The sequence below is a fragment of the Piliocolobus tephrosceles genome, chromosome 9 (genome assembly GCF_002776525.5).
Source record: "Piliocolobus tephrosceles isolate RC106 chromosome 9, ASM277652v3, whole genome shotgun sequence".
In the NCBI taxonomy this organism is placed as follows: Eukaryota; Metazoa; Chordata; class Mammalia; order Primates; family Cercopithecidae; genus Piliocolobus; species Piliocolobus tephrosceles.
In genome coordinates, this window is record NC_045442.1 from 70,760,084 (window position 1) to 70,786,962 (window position 26,879).

Sequence of the window (26,879 nt, forward strand, 5' to 3'; positions counted from 1 at the left end):
TAATTCGGTAGATTGAATTTTTAAAAAAGAGCAGATAAACTGATGTCTAAATATTCAGGTATTTGTCTATTCTGGAATCTTTTTTGCTTCATGATTTTTCTTTTTTACTTTGCATTCTTGAGATTTCCTTTCATGAACTGGAAGGTTTTACTTTACAAAGTGACTCAGCAGTAGCTCTGTGTATCTTTTAGTTGGAAATGCCTTTGGCTCTATGCAAGCAAACACTGCCCATTAATTAGCAAACCAACATAGAATCATCTGTTGATGACAAAATTACCAAAATGGATCATCCATAAGTGTTTATACTGCAAACAGTGTATCAGAAATGTCATAATCTCATTCATTAAGAAATTTACATACACACCAGATTTTAGAGTGCTCATTCATGATGAATGTCTACTTCCACACTGTTTGTTTGGAAACATTCAATAGCCAGTCTTGAATTAAAAAAATTTAATTGAATGCTTAGAGAATTACAAGTGTTCCTTTCCTTGGCTCTAATGCTAACTAAAGTGCTTTTCTAAACTGCTAAGAATGGACTGAAGATTCTGCTGAGGGCTGTAGATACTTATCTGCCTAATTGAGCCATCATTTGTTGACATGAAGAAAACCACGTGACCTACTTTAATGCATTTCTCAGTAGCAGCAGGAGGTTAGCATGTAGTTCATCCAACAGTAAAACCAGCAGCAGTGTTATTAGACGTTAAAATAGCATTGGTTATGGGATAATTTTCGTAAAGTAAGAATAGTAGTATAAAAGTATATAGTTATGATATAAACACTATAGAGTGATTTTTTATTTTCAAAATTATTTGAATCCAATAATCATTTAAGTCAGCCATTCATTCAGTAACTATTTACCAGTGTTTACAGTTGCAGCTATGTTAAAGGAATCGTTGACTTGTCAAAGTTGATTCATATGAGAGTAACAGTGGTAAAATTTGAAATTGGTATGGATTGCTAAAACAATGAAGTACTTTGAGTAGGGAGGGAATTACTGTGATCAAAACTATGCCGGATACATTAATTTGACCATGTGTCTTTAAATTGGAGATGAGGAAGATTAGTTACAGATACATTAATAAGAAAGGTGTTATATTAGTCTAGGTTGAGGCTGATATAAGTAAGAAAGTAGAAAAGGATGCAAAGACCCTTGGAATTGAATATTTGTGTGTGGTGGAGTAAAATGAAGTAGAGGTTACCCTTTTACATGACTTGAGAGAATCATGGCTCCTTTAGTAAATCCTGAGGAAGAAATGATTGTCTGTATACATAATGAATTTGCAATACAGGAAGAATGCCAAAAATAACTTAAGGAATGCTTCCTAAATAGTGAAGAAAGAAATTAGTATCAACAGAGGAGACAGAAAAGGATGGGTATGAAAGATAGGAGGTCATCACTATCTAAAATGACTAATGGATTTTGATTACACCACTGGTGATAGAAAAAAAATTATCAGAGAAAAGTGTAGTCTGAGAACTATTTGATCTTAGACTGCAATGAATGAAATATAAAATTTGAGACTATTTGGAAACTGTTTAATAAGTTTACACCCCTTTCCAGCAAATACAATATTACAACAAATTTAAAGATGTTAATTGGTTTTTATTTGCAATTCTAGAATCGGACAACAGCCTCATTCTATTAAATAGAATGAATATTCCAGAGCAGAGGAAGTTGACTTTATAGACAGAAAAGGGCTGAGGAGAGCAAAAGCAGAAAACAAAACGTGGATTGGCATTTCCAAAGTTACTTTTCTTATAAAGGTTAAAGCAGAGGGGACTTCCTTATACCAGCTAAAACTGGTCTGTTTAGGGATCTGGCTATTATCTGTTTCTCCTGATTTCTTGGAAAGTAAGATAAACAACAATGTTTTAGCTTGGTGATGTGGAACTTCAGCTTGAGTGACTCCATTTTGGTTTGGTCTGGTGGGCCTAGTGCAGGAGCTCAGTCCAAATTAATGGGATCCTATACATTTTATTTAACACTGCCAACATCCTGGTGAATGATCATCAGATTTCTCACTGAACACGGAATGGAGAACTTTGAATATTTGAAAGCACCTGTGGTGAGTTGCTTATATATAATCTGTAAACTAGTTATGCACAGTAGCACCATATATGGGTCTGTGTTGAACTGGGGGATAAAAACTAACTTGGCCTTCACCTCAGAGAGTTTAAGAATCACTATAGCACCAGAAAGATGGAAGTAGTAGTCAGATTACATCGAATGAAGAGTGTTGGGTGAGAGGGAAGATTTGCTTAAAGATATAAGAGGTTTGAGTTTGTATATTGTCTAAGGAAGATATGATAGAACAGAAGACTGATAATGCAATGTGGAAGAGTGATAACTACTAGATGGAATTGAGATCAAAGGTTTATAGATGAACACTTTAGGAAAATACATTTACATTCATTTAATCCTTGGAAAAATACTTTTAAATTCATTTAATGTTTAGTCTTTAAATTATATATTATGTAACTTGAGCCTCACAGGAATCCAATGAATTAGGTGACATATGGTTGGTGTAATTCTTCCCCCTTTACATGTAAGAAAATTGAGACACAAAAAAATGTTGTGTCTTATCCACAGTCATGTGGTTAGTAAATGGGGAGATATTTTCATGCCCAGTTCTATGCTATAACTACTATTATGTCTGAAAATAAAGGCAGAAAAAAATACTTGAAGAAAAAATGGCAAAAAAACAGCCCAAATTTATTGAAAAACATTTGTTTATATATCTAGGAAGCTCTTTGAACACCAAGTAGGATAAATGCAAAGAGATGCACACCTGGACTCATAATAGTCAAAATCTTGACTATTTGACAAGGACAAAAGGAAAATCTTAAACTCAGCAAATCACAACAGGGGAACACAAAATTAACAGCTGACTTCTCACCAGTACCAATGAAGCCAGAAGGTAATAAGATAACATATTTAAAGTGCTGAAAGAAAAAAATTATCAGCAAATAACCTTATGTCCAACAAAAATATGTCAAAAATAAAATGAAGTATTTTCCTGGATAAGCAAATCTAAGAGTATTCATTGCTGGAACATCTGCCTTACCAACAAATACTAAAGAAAATTCTTTAAGCTGAAATTAAATGACAACAGATAGCAATTTAAATCTATACACAAAAAAACAAAGAGCATCAATAAAGGTAATTATGTAAGTAATTACAAAAGACAGTATAATGACATATTTCTTCACTATTCTCTCAACTCATTTAAAAGCAAATGCATACAACAATTTGTATTTAATTGTATTTTGGCCCTGTGACTTATTAGAATGTAATATATATGACGATAACAGCAGAAAGGAGGTGCATGGCAACAAAGCTCTATTGGAGTAAGAAAAGGACACCAGATGGTAAACTAAATTCACAAGATGGAATGAAGAAAACCAGAATGGTAAATAAGAAGATTAATATAATAAACTCTTTAAATGCTTGTAGTCCCAGCTACTTGGGAGGCTGAGGCAGGAGAATCACTTGAACCTGGGAGGCGGAGGTTTCAGTGAGCCGAGATCATGCCACTGCGCTCCAGCCTGGAAATCATAAGGAATAGAAAATATATTTACTATTCATTAAGTGGAAGTTAATCATCATAAAGGTCTTCATCCTCTTAGTCTTCATTTACCGTCTCAAAAAAATAAAGTTTCCATGACTCTTAAGTAGATTATTATAAATTAAGATGTGTATTCTAACCCTTAGGGCAACTAGTGAGAAAATAACAAAAAATTCTAGTTAAAAATTATTAAAAGGCCCATATAAATATGCTTAATTGATTTTTGACAAAGGTATAAAGCCAACTAATTGGTGAAAAGATAGCCTTTTCAAAATGTTGCTGTGGCAACTTGACATCAAAAGTGAAAAGTGGTCAAAAGACCAAAAAGTGAAACTTGACCTGATACAAGTAAATGGATCACAGACTTAAATGTAAAACAATAAAACTCTTATGAAAAACATAGGAGACAATCTCAGGATATAGGGGTAATCAAATTTCTACTGAAAATTGTAGTAGCCACAGCAAATAAGCAATAAATAGAAATGGCATTAAGATTGGGAAGAAGTGAAACTACTCCTGTTTGTAGATGACATTTTGCATATAGAAAATCTTAAGGAATCTACTAAGAAAAATAAAGGAGGACAGGTAGTGATAAATACAGAAACAGAAAGTAATGAAATAGAAAACAAGAAAATAGAATTAAATCTAAAGCCTTTTTAAATAAAATTAACATAGTCAAAGTGGTGATAACACTAAGCAAGTGAAAAAAGACAAGATAGAAGCAGTATTATAAGTGAAAAACAATGTTTATCAGTAAACAATTCTAAGAAGAAATTTGGACCAATAAAATTTTGACATTCTTTAATTTGTTTATATATTTTTGGTATTTATGTATTCATTGTCATAGGTTTCTTAGTTAGATTCATGGCCAAAAGTACCATCCAAAAAACTATTTCCAAATGTATATTTTTAGCTTAATATCCAACTGATTATTTTGATTAGTATATGCAAATAGACATCTTAATCTAAAGTATCATTCCTGTTTCTCTTATGTTTAATACATCTCTGTATATGGTACCACTGTAGGGTTTGACTCATGTGCCATAGCCAAACCCTAGGAGTCATCCTTGATTTTTTCTTTTCCTTCAATAAGTCCCTATCTTTATATCTGGAACCCATTTACTCTTCTTTTATCAGCAATTACCATTCTATTACAGTCCATTAGTATTTTTCTCCTACCCTACTGCTATAGCCTCCTGACTGATATCCTTTTACTTTTTTTCAAACCATTCTCCACAGAATAGCTGGAGTGGCCCTTTAAAAATGCAAGCCAGCAAAAAACATTTTGATGTTTAAATCCCTCTCATGGCTGCCAGTGATTGCTCATAGAATAAACTCCAAACTTTCTGCCATGGTGTATAAAGCCCTACATGTCTTACATGGCTTTCCTCCTACCTGTCTAATATCATCTTATTCTAGTTCCTTTCTCATTGATTATTCCTTTAACAACCAAACCTTTTTCCCTCGAAAGTCCTACACTCTTATTTCTTCTTCCTGGAATGCTCTTCACTGTTTTCTAAGGGCTGACTCATTTATAACCTTCAACATTCAACTCAAATGCCATCCTCTTAGAGAATCATTTTCTGCTTAGCTATCTAAAATAGCCTTCCCTGTTCCTCCATAAGCTATTGTCGTAATATCCCTCCAACCCCCAACCCCCACTTTGTATAACCATGCTTGTCTCCTTTGTTGCAGTTATCTCCATTTGGTAATTAACTTGTTTAAACCCTCCTAGAATGCTGGCTAATAAGAAGGTAAGGTCCTTGCCTCTCTCTCTTTTTTTTTTTTTTTTTTTTTTGAGACAGAGTCTCCTCTGTCACCCAGGCTGGAGTGCAATGGTGCCATCTTGGCTCACTGCAACCTCCACCTCCCGAGTTCAAGCGATCCTCCTGCCTCAGCCTCCCTAGTAACTGGGATTACAGGTGCCCGCCACCACACCCGGCTAATTTTGTGTGTGTGTGTGTGTGTCTTTAGTAGAAACGGGGCATTACCATGTTAGCCAGAATGGTCTTGAACTCCTGACCTCGTGATCCACCCGCCTCAGCCTCCCAAAGTGCTGGGATTATGGGCATGAGCCACTGCGCCTGGCCTTGCCTCTCTTAGTAACCGTATTACCTCTGGCAACCAGCATAGTGCCTGGTATTTATTGTGCTCAGTATGCATCTGTTGAATATTATTATTTTGTATACTCTATAGTGATGAGCATGTTGTGAGCAACCCGATATGCATAAATTGATAGATGGTGCTCTCTCTCTAAATTTTCTTTATTGTTTTCATGGTGGGATCATTTCCTCCTTTACCCCCTCTTTTTAGGTTGTATCATTAGTTTTATTTTCATCTCTGATTTTATATGGTCATGTTCCAATGCATACATACAGCTAATATTCTTTTCCTCCTAATTATCTACTATATATATCATCTTCAGTAGCATCACCATTCAAAAAAACTCTTTTATATGTTCTAGATAATGTGGCCTATTTTTTATGTCAGACTACCTGATATGTTGTCAACTGAATTCGCTGCCTTTGATCTGCATTCTGATCCAAAATTTAATTCTAGAGTTTGTAGTCAGCATTTTTCCAAATGTGTAAAACTGTAATCCTTCGTAAAATGTCATATGTAAAAGAGTAAGCAATTCTGTATGTACTAAAAGGTGAGAAAGTTATTACTTTAGCTTTCACTGGAAAGACTTAAAGTTTATCAAAAAGGATTATAGAAAGAACAGATTTATAGCAACTGTCTGATATATGACCAGAATCCTTATGTTCCACTAAAACAGACTTGCCCTAGGCTTTCTAGAGCATAATGCCCTTAGCAAGTAACTTTCAACATCTTTTTCAGGAAGCAATATTTTCCTTCAGTAAAAGAGTCACTGTACTGTTTTTCTTTTTCCTTCTCCTGTCTTATCGAGTTCAGGAAGTACTTCAAATTTACAGGCAGCTTTGAAGACATGAAGCAAGTTCAGCCCCAGAAGTATTTCCTGTTATGGCATTAATCTAATTCCATGAAAGTAGAACTGATTTTTCATCTGTAAAGTAGATAAAGTGCCTAGAGCAGCTGACCATTATTCTGGGTTATCATGATGAAGAGGCTTAGTTTTGACACGAAAGAGTTTATCAGCCTACCCAGTGGAAGATTTCATCCTTTTTGTTGAAAGATATATTAATGGATTATAATCTGTCTTGGCTTCCAAAGGAAAGTTCACCTTTATATTGAAAATGTTTAGTTAAATCAGCAAATATTTTCCTGAATATACATTTTATGATATACGATAAATCAAGCAAACATTCTAGGGATATCACATATAATTAAATCTCTAATGTAAATCATTTTATGTTATTTTAATGTTTAAATTATTGTCTCAATTTGAAATAATCACAGATTTTCCTTACAAACCAACTTGATTTAATTTTAACATATAGACTAGCATAATTTCTAATAGGCATATATGCTTCATTTTAGAAGCCCCTGTTATTAGATTATGTAATTTCTCCTTACAACTTATAATGTAGAAATAGTTTTCTTATAATAAAGTATTTCTCTTAATAGTTAATAGTTAAACTTAGTTGATTATTTTAAATATATGGTACATACAAATAATACAAAATTCAAAAGCTATAATATATTTTTCCTATCCCTATTTCCTAATTCCTCTCTAAGCTAAGGCATTTAGACTAATCCTAGTGGCTTAGTATTGTTTAAAGAATTTTTTATTTGAAGATTGATTCCACATTGGACATATTTACAATATTTCCTTGAATAATAATAGCTTACCACATAGTAATACATTACATATTTAGTTCTCTCAGTAGCCTTCTGAGTTTAATTCTGTTATCCATTTGAAAAATGCAGGAACTCAAGGTTAGAGAGGTTAAATAATTGGCTAAAATTCACCCAGCTGATAAGTGACAGATTTGGGCTGGAACTCAGGTCCTCTAATACCACAGCCTATATTCATAGCCCATACTGTAGGACTGTAGAAATAAAGTTATTCCCAGTTCTGCCTTTTATACTTGAAAAGAACAAAAGATTCCACTGAATGCCTATTTTACAATTAATACATTAGGTTAGGCTTTAGCATATCCTAATGAGATGATATCTCATTATTTGTTTAAAATAAGTGATCTACCATTATGTTCATAAATGAAAATAAAGATATTGTTTTATTATAGATGTTAATGTTTTTTTTATTATTATTATACTTTAAGTTCTAGGGTACATGTGTATAACGTGCAGGTCTGTTACATATGTATACTTGTGCCATGTTGGTGTGCTGCACCCATCAACTCGTCAGCACCCATCAATTCATCATTTATATCAGGTATAACTCCCAATGCAATCCCTCCCCCTAGATGTTAATGTTTTAAAACTTAGATCATCTAAACATGAAAAATCTCTGGCCTAGTCAAAGGCACACTGAGAACTAAATTTGGGATTAAAAAATTTGTAGTTTTCAAATGGCCATACCAATTCAGCGCATAACTGTATATGTTCATCATTTTTCCAAAGAAGGTTAAATAGTATTCTTCCATTGTATATCTTAGGGAGGCATTATAAAGTTAATATGACATCAGATGTTAAACTTATTCATTTAACCATCATTCACTGAGTCTGCCTACTATACGTATCCTGTGAAGCAATGTGACCGATTCAAAGATGAAGAAAACATGGGTGCTGTCTTTACTGAACCACCCATCTTCTAGGAAGAATAAGATCTATTGTAATATAAACAAGAATGATAAGTGCTTAGTATATGTGAAGGTCTCCTCAGCTAAGTTCCAAAAAGTAACAAGCTAACTGTAATTTCACCACCTTAGTATTAATCTTAGTTTTTACAAACTGAGGACCTTACCTCTACTTTGTGAAAACACATAATACAGAAAGCAAGGAGTTTTAATAAGCACCTGAAAAGATGCTAATGTTAGCCATCAGACAGTGGCATAACCACAGTGAGCTTCGTCTTAACACTCACCACGATGTCTATAATCAAGAAGACAGATAATACCAAGTGTTGACAAGGATGTGGAGAACTTGGAACCCTCATGTACCACTGGTGGAAATATTGGCAGTTCCTCAAAAGGCTAAACACAGAGTCACCATATGACCCAGCAATTCCACTTTTAGATTTATACCAAAGAAAAATGAAAACCTGTGTTTACACAAAAATGTGTATATGAATGTTTATGGCAGCATTATTTATAATAGTCAAAAGGTAGAAGTGACTGAAATGTTTATCAACTGTTGAATGGATAAATAAAATTAGATCATTATTTTACATGAGACACAAAAATTAACTCAAAATGGATTAAATATTTAAACATAAAACCTGACACCTTAAAACTCAGAAGAAAACATATTAGAAAAGCTTTGTGACATTAGTCTTGCAATGATTTTTTTATGTATGACACTAAAAGCACAGGCAGCAAAAGCAAAATTAACAGGTGTATCTATATCAAACTAAGAAGTTTCTGCACAGCAAAAGAGACAACAAAAGAAAAGGCAACTCACAGAATGGGAGAAAATATTTGTAAACCCCATATATGATAAAAGGTTAATTATCCAAAATATGTAAGGAACTTATACAACTCAATAGCAGAAAAACAAACTGATTAAAAAATGAGCCCAGGACCTGAATAGATATTTTCCATGGAAGACATACAAATGACCCAGGTATATGAAAACATGTTCAATGTCACTAATCATCAAAGAAATACAAATCAAAAGACCATAGTGAAGCTAGGTCCAGTGGTGGTGGTACATGCCTGTAGTGCCAGCTACTTAGGAGACTAAGATAGGAGGATCAGTTGAGCCCAGGAGTTCAAGGCCAGCCTGGGCAACATAGGAAGACCCTGTCTCTTTAAAAAAAGATTACACCCCTACTTTTCTCTTCCTCACAATGAGATACCACCTTAAACTTGTGACTGTTATCAAAAAGTCAAAATCATGTGGAGAAAAGGGATCTGTTAGTGGCAATGTAAATTGGCAGAGATTATGAAAAACAATATGAAAGTTGATTTAAAAACAGAACTACTATATAATCCAGCAATCTCATTTTTGGATATAAATCTAAAGGAAATCGGCCAGGCATGGTGGCTCACGCCCGTAATCCCAGCACTGTGGAAGGCCGAAGTGGGCAGATCACTTGAGGCCAGGAGTTGGGGACTGGCCTGGCCAACATGGTGAAACCCCATCTCTACTAAAAATATAAAAATTAGCCAGGCGTGGTGGCACATGCCTATAATCCCAGCTACTTGGGAGGCTGAGGCAGGAGAATCGCTCAAACCCAGGAGGTGGAGGTTGCAGTGAGCCGAGATCGTACCACTGCACTCCAGCCTGGGTGACAGCGAGATTCTGTCTCTAAATAAATAAATAGTAGTTGAAGAGATATTTGTACTCCCGTGTTCATTGCTGCATTATTCACAATAGTCAAAATAGGGAGATACCCTAGGGGTCTGTCAACAGATGAATGGATAATGAAAGTATATGTATATATAAACAATAGAATACTATTCAACCTTAAAAAAGAAGGAAATCCTGCCATTTGCAACAACACAGGTGAACCTGCAGGACATTATGCTAAGTGAAATAAGCCAGATACAAAAATATAGATACTGTGTGATCTCACTTATATATGAAATCTAAAAAAGTCAATCTCATACAAACAGGGTAGATAGTGTGGTTTGGGGAGGGAAGAAGGGTGGGTGGAGTGATGGGGAGATTTTGGTTGTGGGGTATAAACTTTTAGTTATAGGATGAATACGTTCTGGAGACCTAATGTACAACATGATAACTATAGTTTATAATTATGTATTGTATGCTTGAAATTTGTTAAGAAAGTAGCTCTTAAGTCTTCTACCACATACAAAAAGTAAATTTGTAAGTTCATGGATATGTTAATTGTCTTGATTGTGGTATCATTTCACAATGTATAGGTATATCAAAATATCATATTTTATGCTGTGAATAAATGTAATTTTTGTCAGTTATAAGTCGAGAAAATTGAATGAAAAATGTATTATATCCACACAGTGAAATACTATTTAGTAGTATGCAAGATGAAGTACTTTCATCCATGCTGCAACATGGATAAACCTTTAAAACATTGTGCTAAGTGAAAGAAACCATTTATAAATAGCTGTCTGTTGTATGATCTCATTCATGAGAAGTCTTGAATAGGTAAATCCATAAAGACAGAAGGTATATTGGTGGTTGTCTTAGGCTGAAAATGTTGTGGGACAATGCTACACTCCTAATAGATACGGGATTTCTTTGGGAATTCGACAACTATTCTAAAATTGACTGTGGTGATGGTTACACGTCTCTGACAATATACTAAAAATCACTGAATTGTATGCTTTAAATAGATGCATTTTACTTGTGAATTAGATCTCAATAAAGCTTTTATTTTAAAAAATAGATGGTATTAACAAAACTTTTAGAGTACTGTGACCAGTTGGCACACCTAACTACAAAGCATCCAAAGAGATTAATATTTAAATGTACATTAATTTATAGTATGAAAGGCATGAATTTAGATAGGGGCATGTAACCTCTTGAAGAAATATATAATGTAGACGTGTTATTATTGCTATTTTATTTCTTATTTTAATCAAAATAAAGATAGTATTATTCACTCCACTGTAACCCCTATTGGATAAATACATTATAGTATTTAGAATAAAGCTCATGTGTTGGTAAGCCAGTGAGAAAGAATCATACCAGAGCTTTATAGATCACCAGTTCTATCTCCTGTCCCTCCATTTCAGGTATATGCAACTGACCTACCTGTTCAGAGGATTAACTCTATGGTGCTTCATCCGTCAGACCATCCACTATGCCCAAATGAGCAATATGTCCAAAGTCTTTTTGCAAAATGCATTTCCCTATAGAAATTAATATCCTGTACAAATGCCGGCTAATTTATTATTACTCTTTCATAAAGGCTTAATTAGGTAGGAAACCCAGTACCTGCAGCGAGAGAAGAAGAAAAGTCTTTCCTAGAGCTAGATCCTGGCCCTAGGTTTTGAATTTTAATGGGGCAGAGTTGTCCGTTTTATATTAAACACATACTTGGGAGTAAGTAGACTTGCCCATCTCCTGTTTGATACTGATCTTTTAACTAATTGAATCTTTTTCTTTAAAGAGTAAATATCTTTAAATTTTTCTGTGGCCTTCCCTGTTACAAGTTAAATGTTCCTACATCTCCAGAGTATTTTGAAGTGTTTATTTAAATAAGTAAACATCTATAGACACTATTTTGTAGCAAGGGGTTGGGGGAGTATACTCTAAGGCAGCTTCTCTCTGACAACTTCTCTTTCTTATGAGTATAGTGTAAACATGTAATTTATAATGTGGGAAAAGAGGGTTTGGTCTTTTAATAAAGCCATTTCTTTTTATTTCAGAATTAAGTAGTTTAAATTCTTTTTCTTTAGCATCTAGCAGTGAGTTCAGGGGTGATGGTCATTAATATCTTGATCCATTACTTTTCCTAAAAGATAAGATTTTTTTTCCCCGTAATGATTCATTTGTCTTACTGCTTTATTTCCCACCAGAAATCACAAAATCCATTTTTCCTGTGACAGTATAATAATTTTCACAACATCTGATTTTAGTGGCACATACATGCAGAAGATTAAAGGTGTAGGTTAGAAAAGAAGCAGTAAGAAGGCATTAAGAATAAAAACATGGTAGAATTTATTTCTTTAATGTCATAATAACTAATTTAGAAAAACAAATATAAACAATGGTTTGTAAATAGATTATTCAATATTTTAATAAAGAATTAATTCATTACATGCACACTTACTTTTACATACTTGCCCAGATTTCTTACCGAAAAAATTTTTCTCCCCCTATTCTCAAACAAAATTTATAGACGTTATATACAGCCTCTGTTGAAAAGACCTTCTGTTAAAATCAGCTGCCCTTAGCTTGACATATCTTGAGTTCTTAGTGATTAACATGTTAATAACAAGTGTGAATGTCATTAATGTGCCTATAATTAATTTCAGTATTAACACCTTATGTTTCTTATTATTCATTCCTCAAATGAAGGATTTTTCCATTTATAACTAAGTGGCAATTATTATATCAGTTTTATTTAATGAAGCAATAAATTGTATCTGATGTTATTAATAGTAATTCCTATTCCTTATAACATACTTTTATATTCATTCTTTTATATATTCCTTTACTGTTATATAATACTTTTTAAGTGCCTTTAAGTGAAGAGAAGTGGTTAAAATATAAAAGAAGCTACTGGAATGTCTGTAATAACAAATGTATTAGTGTATTTACACCTGCTTGAAGGAAAGAGTAAAGTATTTCCTGAAAACCCCACAGTTACATAGGTAGTTCAACCTCTTATCTGCGCTGAGGCATTTAACCTCTCTTAACCTTGGCTTCCTTACTTTAAGGAAGTGGCTATTGAGCCTCACCTAAATCATAAAGTGAGTGCAAGTAATTGTTTACTGAGAAATCTAAGAAAGGCTAATGGAAAACATCAAGTATAAATGAAACAGTTGTAACTGTTTTCCACTTTGAAGAGAATTGCCATTCACACATTGAATTTCTATCATGAATCTAACTCTTTTTAAATGAGCTATTTAAATTTAAATACATAAATGGATGTTATAATATTTTGATTTTAATTATTTCAGTAGTGATTCAGAATTAATTGAAGCATACAGCTTAAACATATTTTTATTACATGTAAATAGTTGGGAACAAATAAACAGTTGGTTAGCCAAAACCCAATAAATAAATTGGGAATAGATTCTGCTAGTTGAATGCTGAAATGAATAGTCTATACTTTAAAGGGCTTTAATTTTTTCTTTTATACTGATTTAAAACTGATAATTTATCTCTTATTCTAATTATTTGACCCTTTTTGTTGAAGGAGAGGGGGCAATCTTGTCACTAATTGTGTAACCCTTGTTTAATTTACTCTCTCAGGAACCCTTCCAACCTGCCCCCTGTCCACCTTAATACGCTGATGTTCGTTTTGGATTTCCAAGAGGGAGATATGATATGCAACTTTAAAAAACCTATTTGCCAGTCAAGCCATTTTTCAAAGAGAGCTTATGAACCTCTCCTATGGATCAAATTGTGAAATACTAAACTAGGTTGCCTGTGGAAGAATAGTGAGAGACGATGATAGGAAAGAAGATAGGATGGGGTCAGAGGAACCTTGTATTCCATGCTTAGGAGTATAAACTGTATACGGTAAGCAGCTGGGAGCCATAAAATCCTTTTAAGAAGTATTGTGATATAAGACTAATTTGAAAGAATAGTGAGAGGGTGGTTAATTGTACATTTGTTTTTATTCCTTTATGCTAATGATTCCCATGTACATACAGTGAATGAAATATAGGAGACAAATATCTTCAAGTGTTCTCATTTCTTATTGGTTTTAGAGCTTGGAAATATGTTAAAAAGACATGTGAACTAGTTCTATCAATTGTATTTGCTCTTATTTAGATAGTACAGTGATTTTGAGCAAACTGTTAACATTGATTTTAAAATCCAAAATATATTATTAGTCTATAAATCACTGCGTGGTTCTCATTCATTGATTTTCACTTAGGAAGCTTTGCGAGTTGTTTTGTTTGTATAATGCTTTACCCAAAGTATTTTAAATCTTCTACTCTGCAGTAATAATTTCTGTCAAATATATTTTTATATCTGCTGTACTATTTGCTATATTTACTTAAACATCTCTCCACTACCTCATCCCCCCATAAGAGGGGTAGAGCAGGTACTGTAGGAGGAAAAACTTTTCCTCTACCCTCTTATGTTCAGTAGTTGTTGCCTGCAAATTAAACTGAAAAAAAATTAGGAGGATAAAAGGTTTATTTTGTATGCACATGAGAAGCCTCACAGAAAAGAATTGAAAATCCCCAAAAGCCAGTGAGACCAAGGGGCTTACATACCATTTTAACAAAGAGTGATAAAGTATGGAGAAGAGACTAGACAAAATGGGGGTTTGGACTTCTGGTGGGATGAGGGTGGGCATTAACGATAGGTGACTAAGAAATGAGTGGTAAGTAAGGGTTGTTTAGTAAGGTTTATTATACAGACTCAAGTGAGAAGAGTCTGCTCCTTCTCTTCCTGGTACTGTAGAGGAGGACGCCATTACAAATATGAATTTCCTTTACAAAAGGGAAATTTATGCCCTGTTTTTAGGAAGTAAAGGGGAGGACAGAGAGCTCCTCCTATGTTTGCTGTTTTAATTGCCTGTAGTTCAAAATAATCCTTATGCTGAAGTGGCATATTTGGGGGTGTCATACTCTGATCCCCTTCATTATAGACTACTCTTTAATACCAGGGTACTGAGTTAAAATAATTCTGAAGGCTTGGCTAATAATCTACTACTCTTTGTCAATTTCCTATCTTAGTTTTCTCATCTGTAAAATGGAGATCATGATAGCACTTACCTCAAAAAATGATAAGCCAATTTAAAAAACACCAAAAAATGCTTAATAAAGTGGTCTGACACATAGTAAATTCTCAATGAATAATGTATATACTGTTAAGAAGTCATTTCCCTCTGAGAGTACATAATGCAAAAGAAAAAGTTGGAGCTTAAGATTTAGACTTGGCTGGGTGTGCTGTATCACGCCTGTAATCCCAGCACTTTGGGAGGCCGGGGTGGGTGGATCACCAGAGGTCAGGAGTTGGAGACAAGTCAGCCAACATGGTGAAATCCCGTCTCTACTAAAAATTCAAAAAATTAGCCAGGTGTGGTGGTGTGTGCCAGTAATCTCAGCTATTTGGAAGGTTGAGGCAGGAGAATTGCTTGAACCTTGGAGGCGGAGGCTGCGGTGAGCTGAGATCGCACCATTGCACTCCAGCCTGGGCAACAGAGCAAGACTCTGTCTCAAAAACATACACAAAAGAGTTAGGTTTAAAACCACATGCAGTGGTGTGCACCTGTAATCCCAGCTATTTGGGAGGGTGAAGTGGGAGGGTCTCATGAGCCCAGGAGTTCAAGTCTAGCCGGGGCAACCTAGTGAGCACTTCCCTCCACTCCATCTCTTAAAAAAAAAAAGGGTGGGATTGTTCCCAGTGCTGATTATGCCACCTATTAGCTGTATGACCTTGGACAACTGTAAGCCTCAATTTTCCTATCTATGAAATAAGAATCATTTTTACCTCATTAGATTGTTATGAGGATTAAACGACACAGCCTGTCTATGTGTGTGGGTGTATGTATATATAAATGTGTATATACATATAGTGTCTTCTATATAAGTGTTTATTACATGCAACTTCATCTTTTATGTAGACTTTCTAGACTCTCATCTTGCCCCAGGAAGATAAGTGACTTTTACATTAAGCCATGTTCTCTTTTTCCTTTATGACACTCCTCAATGCTTAATGAAGAGCTCTGGCTACACAAAAAACTAAAGTATAATGTTGACAGACTGCTTTTTTCTACATCTGGGCTCCTTTAATTAAAAATTGACATTTAGGCCAAGAATTCTTAGGAATTCCTATTTAGGTTTATACCAGTTCTCGCTTATATACAAGATGTATACTTGTGTATACATGTTATATATACACATACAATAATATATGCTGGCTTTCTTTATTTCCCTCTCATCCCATAACAGATTGTATACTGCCTTTTTTTAAAAAAATGCCCAATTTTCAAATTAAAAAGCAGAGGCACACATTCTTTCAAAATGTATTAGTATAATAATTATATAATTTGAAATAATGAGGTTGTATTAATAGAATTCCGCCACAGAAACAGATTCATTAGGGAAGACAGAGTGAGAATAAGATTTATTTGTTGCTTGATCGATTTCGAAGAATTGGCCTATGTCATTGTGGAGACTGGCTAAGCAGTCCAAAAACCACAGGGCGGGCAACCAGAAAGGGGAGAAAGGGTTGAACTTCTTGGGCATGGACAGAAGCTGTCATTCATAGGTGGAATTTATTCTCTCTGTCAAGGAAACTTAAGCCACATGTTTTTAAGGCCTTTCAACTGATTCAATCAGGCCCCTCCAGATTATCCAGGATACTCCAGTACTAGAAGTCAACTGACTGGGAGTTTTAATTACATCTGAAAAATACCTGTATAGCAACACCTAGATTGGAATTTGATTGAATAACTAGAGTCTGTAGCCTAGTCAAGTTGTCACCTCAAAAAAGCCATCTTGGGATAAATAATTTTCGAAAAAAGAAATAGAAAGTTCAGGGCATTTTGGTCTTTATTTTTGTGTATTGTGCCTTTTATATCTTTTTTATTTTTTATTTTTGAGAATCTGTTTAGTGCCTGGTATTTTGCCAAGAATTATAAAGGAAACAAAGGTATCTTGATTTTTTTTTTTTGAAATCTTAACATCTTAAAGTTGTTTCAAGCATTTTCCCTGAATTCATTGATTAAGTATTGTTAGAAGAGGTGAAACATGGATGATGCATATGCTTTAGATTGAGGCAGAAGTATGTGTGGTAACTAAGAGGATAAGAAATGATGATCTTGGCCGGGCGCGGTGGCTCAAGCCTGTAATCCCAGCACTTTGGGAGGCCGAGACGGGCGGATCACGAGGTCAGGAGATCGAGACCATCCTGGCTAACACGGTGAAACCCCGTCTCTAATAAAAATACAAAAACTAGCTGGGCGAGGTGGCAGGCGCCTGTAGTCTCAGCTACTCGGGAGGCTGAGGCAGGAGAATGGCGTAAACCCGGGAGGCGGAGCTTGCAGTGAGCTGAGATCCGGCCACTGCACTCCAGTCCGGGCGACAGAGCAAGACTCCGCCTCAAAAAAAAAAAAAAAAAAAAAAAAAGAAATGATGATCTCAAGAACACTAGACTGTGAGCTTTCTAAAAGCTGGTATTGTGTGTTATTTATCCTTGTGTTGCCATGGCCTGGCACAGTAATTGAAAAAGTTCAACAATGGTTAGTTGTTTAGGTTGATTAAGGAATGAGCAAAAACATAACTTAAAAGCTATCTATATTGAAATGTGATTTGTTATATGCATTCAGATCTGATTATACTTGGAGTCAAAAGCAACATATCTAAATTAATATTAAGACTCAGGGCCAGGTACATTGTCTGACACCTGTAATCCTAGCACTTTGGGAGGCTGAGGTGGGAGGTCACTTGAGGCCAGGAGTTTGAGACCAGCTTGGGCAACATAGTGAAAAACTCTGTCTCCACAAAAAATTAAAAAATAAAAATTTGCCAGAAATGGTGGCACGTGCCTGTAGTCCTAGCTACTTGGGAGGCTCAGGTAGAGGATTGCTTGAATCTAGAGGTGGAAGCTGCAGTGGTCTGTGATCGTACCTCTGCACTTCAGCCTGTGTGACAGAATGAGACTTTTTCTCAAATAAATAAATAAAGGAATCAATACAGCAATACAGTCCCAATTTCTAAATTGGAGAAAGTCATTTTCTATTTCATCTCCCTCTGTTCCTCCACTAGATTGTAAACTCTTTGAGGGTAAGAATTATACAGTCTTGTCTGCTCTTCAGTGTTTTATTGCCTTGCATTAAAAAGATAATAAATACTACTTGATGAATTAATTAAAAACAGCATACAGAAGAGATCCAAATTTAATTTTGTAATGCATCACCTCCGAGAATAAGAAAACCAGAATATTTCAAATACATCATTTGATTGAATAAGGAACAGTAAACTGATTTTTTAATGTTCCTGTTTTTATGTATTTGAAGTTAATGTTTATTTTGTTTTAAAATCTTTATAAAAATCTTCTGCTTTGTTATCTTCCAGTGAATAAGACATATTATAGCTTTTCTGTAGAACAAGGCATATTAATAGCTTTTCTGTTGAATATGAAAGAAAGCAGCTGTAGTTTTATCCTTCTGAGTACAAATATTTTTTGGGGAATTAAAGATTTATTAGATAAATGGCTTAAAGATCAATTAACTATGCTCTCTTTTTACCTTCCTATCTTATCTGTAGGCCATTGGTCTGTTAATATATAGAAATTGCTATATTTCCCACTATCTTTCCATTGCTTAATTAAATATTACAAAAATGCCCAAGGAAAAACAATAAAACTGAGCTTCCTTTCTGGTTTTCACGCTTTTAAAATTTATAAAAATTGTGACTCTGCTGCCTATTTTTGTTGTTGTTGTTGTTGTAGTTAGATGAATTTGGCCTGAGATTCTATGAAAAAAATAATAGTTTTTATTTCATGATTTTTTTTCAGGTTCTGATTTTATAATATCTAGTCAAGTAATGACATGCAGAGATTTTGTTGTGAGGAGAGGGAGAGAGCAAAAAGTATTCTGCCCTGATTGCTTTTCAGTGATTTTATTACTAGAAAGATAAACATTGCCTTGTTATTTTAGCCAGTAAAATTGTTTGCAAAGTAGGTAACAAAAGGCAAAGCAGTGTATTTACTTTTCCACTTTTTCCCAAAGGTATGATAAAAGCAGGGTTCCAGTGGAACAATTTGCTGAGTTCTTTCCTAGGAGCACTGGTAGCATGTAGTAGATGATTATATTTTGGAAAATGCTAATGATGAAAGATGAGTATAATTTATATTCTTTGAAATGTGACTAAAAATTTGGAAATGAAGCCTATCTTTCTGAGGTGACATCCACATTTGTGGTTCATTTTCATCACACCTGATCCACTTCTGCCAGCAATTCAGAAAGAAAGGTGGAGGTGGGAAAGCATATATGTAGCTAAGCTACTAAAATGACTATTTGAGTATTTCATTCCATCTGTCAAAAGATTCAGTGGGATAAAGAATTTGGCATAAATGGATGTAATTCATTCTCTTTTTACAAAGAAGTGAATGATAGAACAAAATCATCCTAAAATGAAGGAACAAAATACCAGAAAGTGAAAGAAAACAAAATTTGTATTTTTTGATAGACTAGTAGCAGAACTCAATATAAAAATAATGATTACATTAATAATTATTTGCTCACTTTTTCCTGTATTTGGTATTTTGGGAAAGTGGGCTTGATAAACAATGGATACATTGATGAAACATTTCAATTTTCAAGTGCCTGTTGTATTTGCTCCTGTTAGACAAACTATAACTTCTCAGTGTATACATATGATGTGCACAAAATTACACAGAAATTAAGCCATGTATAATAATGCATGACTAAAAGATATACCTCCCTTGAACAAATAACAGTTATTTTAGTAAATTTGCAACAGAGAAAACAGACTTGATTAACAAAAATATGAAAGATCTTTTAAATAAATGAATTTTGAATTTTTAGAGTAACCTAGAATTTTATCTAAATTTGGATTATTTCATTAGCTAGAACATGAAAATAGGCATTTATTCTACTCACCTACAGCTTCTGTAATACGAAATGTATGGAATGAGGCTTTGTGGTGCTGCCTTCAGAGCTCAATGATTTGCTTTTTCTGAATTTTGGAAGTCTGTCTCTGATTGACACACATGAATGTAGTGGGAAGAAATGAGATTAAGCATACAAGCTTTCTTTTTCATTTAAACATCATTGAAGCCATGAATTTGTAAATTGATATAAAAACACAATCATTTGGATCTATATTAGTAAATTTATAAATGGGAGCTTCATTTTGCTCCAGAAATGTGATAATTAGAAATATATTCAGGTGATTTTTTCCTTTGGTTTTTGTTGTTTTTTAATTTTTCTTTCTTATTTTTACCAAAGGTTGAAGTCATCTGTAATATTCAGGTGTTTTTAAGAATTTCTCATGGCAAGTTAATTGTGGGTGAACATTTCCCTATTGGACTACCAGATGTACTTAGTGGTTATAACTAGAATAACTCCAGGATTTTTTTGTGAACAAGTAGTAAAACACATTTCTGGTTTGCTTTCTGCCATAGAGTATTAAGACTTTTCCACTTTTTAAATGTTACTTTAATCTCTGAAATTTTCAACAATGATTAGTGGCAGTATACACAAAAAAGGAAATGTGTAGGCTTTACTATAATAAAAATAAGAACAACTTATATAAGCTCCACATTTTATAGATTTGTAATGATATACAATTAATTGTACTAATTTTTAAATTATCCTCATTTGGCAGTAATTTTACATTTTGCTCATTTGTGCAAACCATGGTGATAGTAAAATATTTAACAGAAAATCAAACAAATTCTTTTAAATCTTTCTGAGAAATCTCACAAATGAGATTTTTTAAAAACAGTTAAGAATATACTAAATTTAAAATGTATATATACCTGGTGCCATCCAGATGTTTTATTGAATTTCTAAAATAAAAGTCCACCAAATGAATAGTTAATTTACTCAACACTTAAGATAAAGATGTATTTCTGTGTTACTAAGAACATGCATCCTATCTCCTTGACAATGGCTCTAATTACCTCAGCTTGGACTGATCAATATTTGATCTTTTTCCCACCATGCAAACATGTTACTTTGACTTTGTATCTTTCTCTTCTTTTCAGATAATTTGCAGCCATGTGAGAATGGTTCATTTTGTTTGTTCTCCCTGGCTTGAGGCCAGGGGTCTCTTATTAGTATAATGCAGTTCATTGATGTGAATTTGTTGATCTCCTGGGTAGGTTTTCACAAATTTAGGGCAATTAAAAGCTTTTATATGGCATTTCACTTGAAGTTATTAGTGGCATTTCAGTGATTTTGCTTTTAAAAATTACTTCATCATTTTATGATTATTTCCTTTCCCTCTCTTTTCTCTACCCTCCCCATCCTATAAAATTCTACAAGAAAGGATTGAAACAATTATTTCATTGATTTCATTAAAAGTAATAATGTATAAACTTGTAATTCAATAACTTAATATTTTAATTACCACAATTTTTAAAGGACTAATGAAACTTGGTTTTGTGTTTTCAAGAGCTGCTTTGTTTTAAGCATATAAACATTCATGCTAGAAGCCATAATTTGGAGAACAGTAAGAATTGAATCTAAAAATTATTAGTAATTGCTAAAAAATTCAAAAAGCATATAGTGTAAACTTTTTTGTGTATATGAGACAGAACTTTTTCTAAATTACAGTTTCATTAATATCTTAAAATTTTCTCATAGCTAACATATGTCCGTGATATTTTTGCTTCCTTAACTTATACAGTCAATGGACCATTCTCCAGCAGGTCATAAGTAAGAATGTTAAATAAAGGCCACCTAAATCTTAAGGAATATGATGACATTGATTAGATTAAAATCTTTTGGCTTCATTGACATATCTTTTTTCTTTCCCCATTTAAAAATTTGTTTCAGTGGTTTTCCTACTGTTTGTTGGTGGCATAGTTTCTTACAGTACTTGATCCAGTTTGTTTCATTGGTGTGCTTGATTTGAAGGAATGATCACTGGAGAGGATTCGAAATAACTAGCAAAAGTTTTGAAGTATTGCAGTGAGTATATGGAATGTCTTACTCATTTATGCAAAAAATATTGGTGTTTTTTATACTTTTTATTTTAAAAATTATATAACAATAATAGCAAATATTTAGTAGGAATGTAACTTTATGCCGTACTAAGGCAAGAATAGTATATTGAATAAGAGGATATACCCTGAAGGCAGGGTATAAATCCAAGTTTCACTGCTTACTAGTTAACTTCTTAAGCAGTTAACTTCTGAATCTCTCTTTATGTGCAAAAAGGTATAGGAGAGGAAAAATATCGTTCTCTCCTTATATATACATGACTGGGGCTTCTATAACAAAAACAGATTAACAAGAGAAAAGTATACACATGTAATTTAAGTGTAAGTTTTACATGACATGGGAGCCTTCATGAGGAAATGAAGACCCAAAGAAACAGCTAAATCTGAGTGTTTTTTATATTAGGTTTAATGGTGAAACGATAGGGTATGAAGTAAATGGAGTAAACTGGGTGAAACTTGGCAAAGCCTTTTTGTTTGGATTGCCCTCTATCTCTTTGTCTTTGGAGAAAAGACGCTTCTTTATAGGGAGGGTACCACTCACATAAGGGTCTTGTGACCTGCTTCGGGGAAAGGTCAAAAAATAGTTACCAGGTTTTATTATCTGTTTCTAGAGAAAAGGGCAGGGGTCAGAGAGACCCTCCTGCTTCTGCCATTTTCTCACATTTCTTCACCTTAAAATTTTCAATATGTCAAGGTGCTATATTTTAGGGTAGTATATCCTGAACCATGCCTATAGGAATAATGATAATATCTGCCGTATAAGGATAAAATGAGACAATGTGTGTAAATTGTATGGAACAGTGCATGAACCACAAGAAACAATAACAAAATGTTTGCTATAAAGATATTTTCGACCTTGCATGGTGGTTCATGCCTATAATCCCAACACTTTGCGAGTCTGAGGTGGGAGGATCACTTGGAGCCAGGAGATCAGGACCAGCTTGGGCAACATAGCAAGACCCCATCTCTAAAAAAAAAAAAAAAAAAAAAAAAAAAATTAAAAAAGTACACATGCCTATAGTCCTAACTAGTTGGGAGGCCAAGGCAGGAGGATCGTTATTGATCCTCAGGAAGATCATGCTTGTCTGTAAAGGATTTTATTTCTCCTTCACTTATGAAGTTTACTTTGACTGGATATAAAATTCTGGGTTGAAAATTCTTTTCTTTTTCTTTTTTTTTTTTTTTGAGACAGAGTCTCACTCTGTCACCAGGCTGGAGTGCAGTGGCATGATCTCAGCTCACTGCAACCTCCACCTCCCAGGTTCAAGCAATTCTCCTGCCTCAGCTTCCCGAGTAGCTGGGACTACAGGGGTGCGCCACCACGCCCAGCTAATTTTTGTATTTTTATTAGAGACATGGTTTCACCATGTTGGCCAGGATGGTCTCGATCTCTTGACCTTGTGATTCGCCCGCCTCGGCCTCCCAAAGTGCTGGGATTATAGGCGTGAATATTCTTTTGTTTAAGAATGTTGAATATTGGCCCCTACTGTCTTCTGGCTTACAGGGTTTCTGCAGAGAGATCTGCTTTTAGTCTGACGGGCTTCATTTTGTGGGTAACCCGACCTTTCTCTCTGACTGCACTTAACATTTTTTCCTTCATTTCAACCTTTGTGAATCTGAAGATTATGTGTCTGGGGGTTGCTCTTCTCGATATGTATGCACGCAATACAGGAGCACCCAGATTCATAAAGCAAGTTCTTAGAGACCTACAAAGAGTCTTAGGCTCCCACACAATAATAGTGGAAGACTTTAACACCCCACTGTCAATATTAGACAGATGAACGAGACAGAAAATTAACAAGGATATTCAGGACTTGAACTCAGCTCTGGACCAAGCAGATCTAACAGACATCTACAGAACTCTCCACCCTAAATCAACAGAATATACATTCTTCTCAGCACCACATCACACTTACTCTAAAATTGACCGCATAATTGAAAGTAAATCACTCCTCAGCACAAGCAAAATAATGGAAATCATAAAAAACACTCTCTCAGACCACAGTGCAATCAAATTAGAACTCAGGATTAAGAAATTCACTTAAGGCTGGGCGCAGTGGCTCATGCCTGTAATCCCAGCACTTTGGGAGGCTGAGGTGAGCGGATCGCAAGGTCAGGAGATCGAGACCATCCTGGCTAACACGGTGAAACCCTATCTCGACTAAAAATAGAAAAATTAGTCGGGTGTGATGTCAGGCGCCTGTAGTCCCAGCTACTGGAGAGGCTGAGGCAGGAGAATGGCGTGAACCTGGGAGGCGGAGCCTGCATTGAGCCAAGATCATGCCACTGCATTCCAGCCTGGGCGACAGAGCAAGACTCCGTCTCAAAAAAGAAAAAAGAAAAAAAATTTCACTGAAAACCACCCAACTACTGCTCCTGAATGAGTATTGGGTGAATAATGAAATTAAGACAGAAATAAAGCAGCTCTTTGGTACCATAGAGAACAAAGACACAACATACCAGAATCTCTTGGACACAGCTAAAGCAGTGTTTAGAAGGAAATTTATAGCACTAAATGCCCACAGGAGAAAGCAGGAAAGATCTAAAATAGCCACACTAACATCACAATTAAAAGATCTAGAGAAACAAGAGCAAACAAATTCAAAAGCTAGCATACGACAAGAAATAACTAAGATCATAGCAGAACTGAAGGAGGTAGAGAAACGAAAAACCCTTGAAAAAAATCAGTGAGTCCAGGAGGTTGTTTTTTGAAAAGATTAAGCAGATAGACCGCTAGCTAGACTATTAGAGAAGAATCAAATACACACAATAAAAAATGATTAAGGGGATGTCACCACTGATCCCACAGAAATACAAACTACCATCTGAGAATACTATAAACACATCTACACAAATAAACTAGAAAATCTAGAAGAAATGGATACATTGCTGGACACATACCCCCTCCGAAGACTAAACCAAGAGGAAGTAAATCCCTGAATAGACCAATAACAAGTTCTGAAATTGAGACAGTAATTAATAGCCTACCAACCAAAATAAAGCTCAGGACCAGATGAATTAACAGCCGAATTCTACCACAGGTACAGAGAGCAGCTGTTGGTGGGAGTGTAAATTAGTTCAATCATGTGGAAGACAGTGTGGTAATTCCTCAAGGAACTAGAACCAGAACTACCATTTGACCCAGCAATCCCATTACAGGGCATATACCCAAAGGATTATAAATCATGGTACTATGAAGGCATATGCACATGTATGTTTATTACAGCACTATTCACAATAGCAAAGACTTGGAACCAATCCAGATGCCCATCAATGATAGACTGGATAAAGAAAATGTGGCACATAATCACCATGGAATACTATGCAGCCATTAAAAAGGATGAATTCATGTCCTTTGCAGGGACATGGATGAATCTGGAAACCATCATTCTCAGCAAACTAACACAAGAACAGAAAACCAAACACCGCATGTTCTCACTCATAAGTGGGAATTGAACAATTAGAACACATGGACACAGGGAGGGGAGCATTGCATGCCGGGGCCTGTCAGGGGGTAGGGGACTAGGTGAGGGATAGCTTTAGGAGAATACCAAATGCAGACGGGTTGATGGGTGCAGCAAACCACCATGGTACGTGTATACCTATGTAACAAACCTGTGTGTTCTGCACATGTATCCCAGAACTTAAAATACAATTAAAAAATAATAATAAAATTTGAAAAAGGAAAAGATTGGATATTTCATATCTTCTTGAATGTAAAACTGGGGAAAAGTAATATTTTTTAATGTGCATTAAATTTTTTCTGTTTGTTTGTTTTTCGTTTTTTGAAAGAAGGTCTCACTGTGTCGCCCTGGCTGGAGTGCAGCGGTATGATCACAGCTCACTGTGTCCTTGGCCTTGAGTAGGCCCAAGCGATCCTCTCACTTCAGGCTCCCAAATATCTGGACTCACAGGCGTGCATCACCACTCCAGGCTTATTTTTATTTTTTTATTTTTTGCAGAGACGGGGGTTTTCTGTGTTACCCAGTCTGGTTTCTAACTCCCAGCCTCAAACAATCCTCTTGCCTCTGCTTGCCATTGTGTTGGGATTACAGGCATGAGCCACTGCGCCTGACCCAGTGACACATTTTAGTGCAGAATAGTTGTGAATTTTTGAAATAGATAACCAAGAAAATTTAACTTCAGATTTATCCCTCAGATCACTACCACCATCACCTAGTTGGAAGTTACCTCTCTGTTTTGTCATTCAAGAATGGGTTTTCTGAGACTTTTTCCAAAGAAATATATATTATTGTTCAGTTTGGCTTTGGAAATTTTATTATTGTCCTATAGTTCTTGTAAAGTAATGTAGATCTAGTTTGATACAGACTATACCATACACTACACCTGTACTATCAGCTTTCACATTTCACAGCTCCTGAAAGAAATAAATAAAAGAAAATAGCTTTCTTTTCTATGCTGTTTCTTTCTGAAATAGTAGTAATCTGCCTTACCTTTAATACTAGACCACAGACTCACCTTGTAGTTCTTCCCTTACAAGAGAGTTCTTTTGATCAGATAAGGTTTAATATGGAAAGTAAAAAGAAATAATTAGCTAAAACTTTACCAAAATATTTTTAAAACATACACATATATACTCTACCTTAACATATGGTGAAAAGTAATTTTTCCTAAAATACATTCTATGAAAAAAAAGTTTTGGCTGGACACAGTGACTGATGCCTATAATCCCAGCACTTTGGAGGCCGAGGCGGGTGGACCTGATGTCAGGAGCTTGAGACCAGCCTGGCCAACATGGCAAAGCCCCGTCTCTACTAAAAATACAAAAAATTAGCTGGGTACGGGGGTGGGTACCTGTAATCCTAGTTACTTGGGAGGCTGAGTCAGGGAGAATTGCTTGAACCCAGGAGACAGAGGTTGCAGTGAGCCAAGATCACACCATTGCACTCCAGCCTGGGCAACAGAGCGAGACTCCATCTCAAAAAAAAA

General features: G+C 34.9%; 1 protein-coding gene across 3 annotated transcripts in view; it reads left to right on the forward strand.

Moving 5' to 3' along the window:
- ADK (adenosine kinase) overlaps positions 1 to 26,879 on the forward strand; it is a 591,886-nt gene that overhangs the window by 300,378 nt on the left and 264,629 nt on the right. The gene's annotated exons all lie outside the window — the stretch shown is intronic.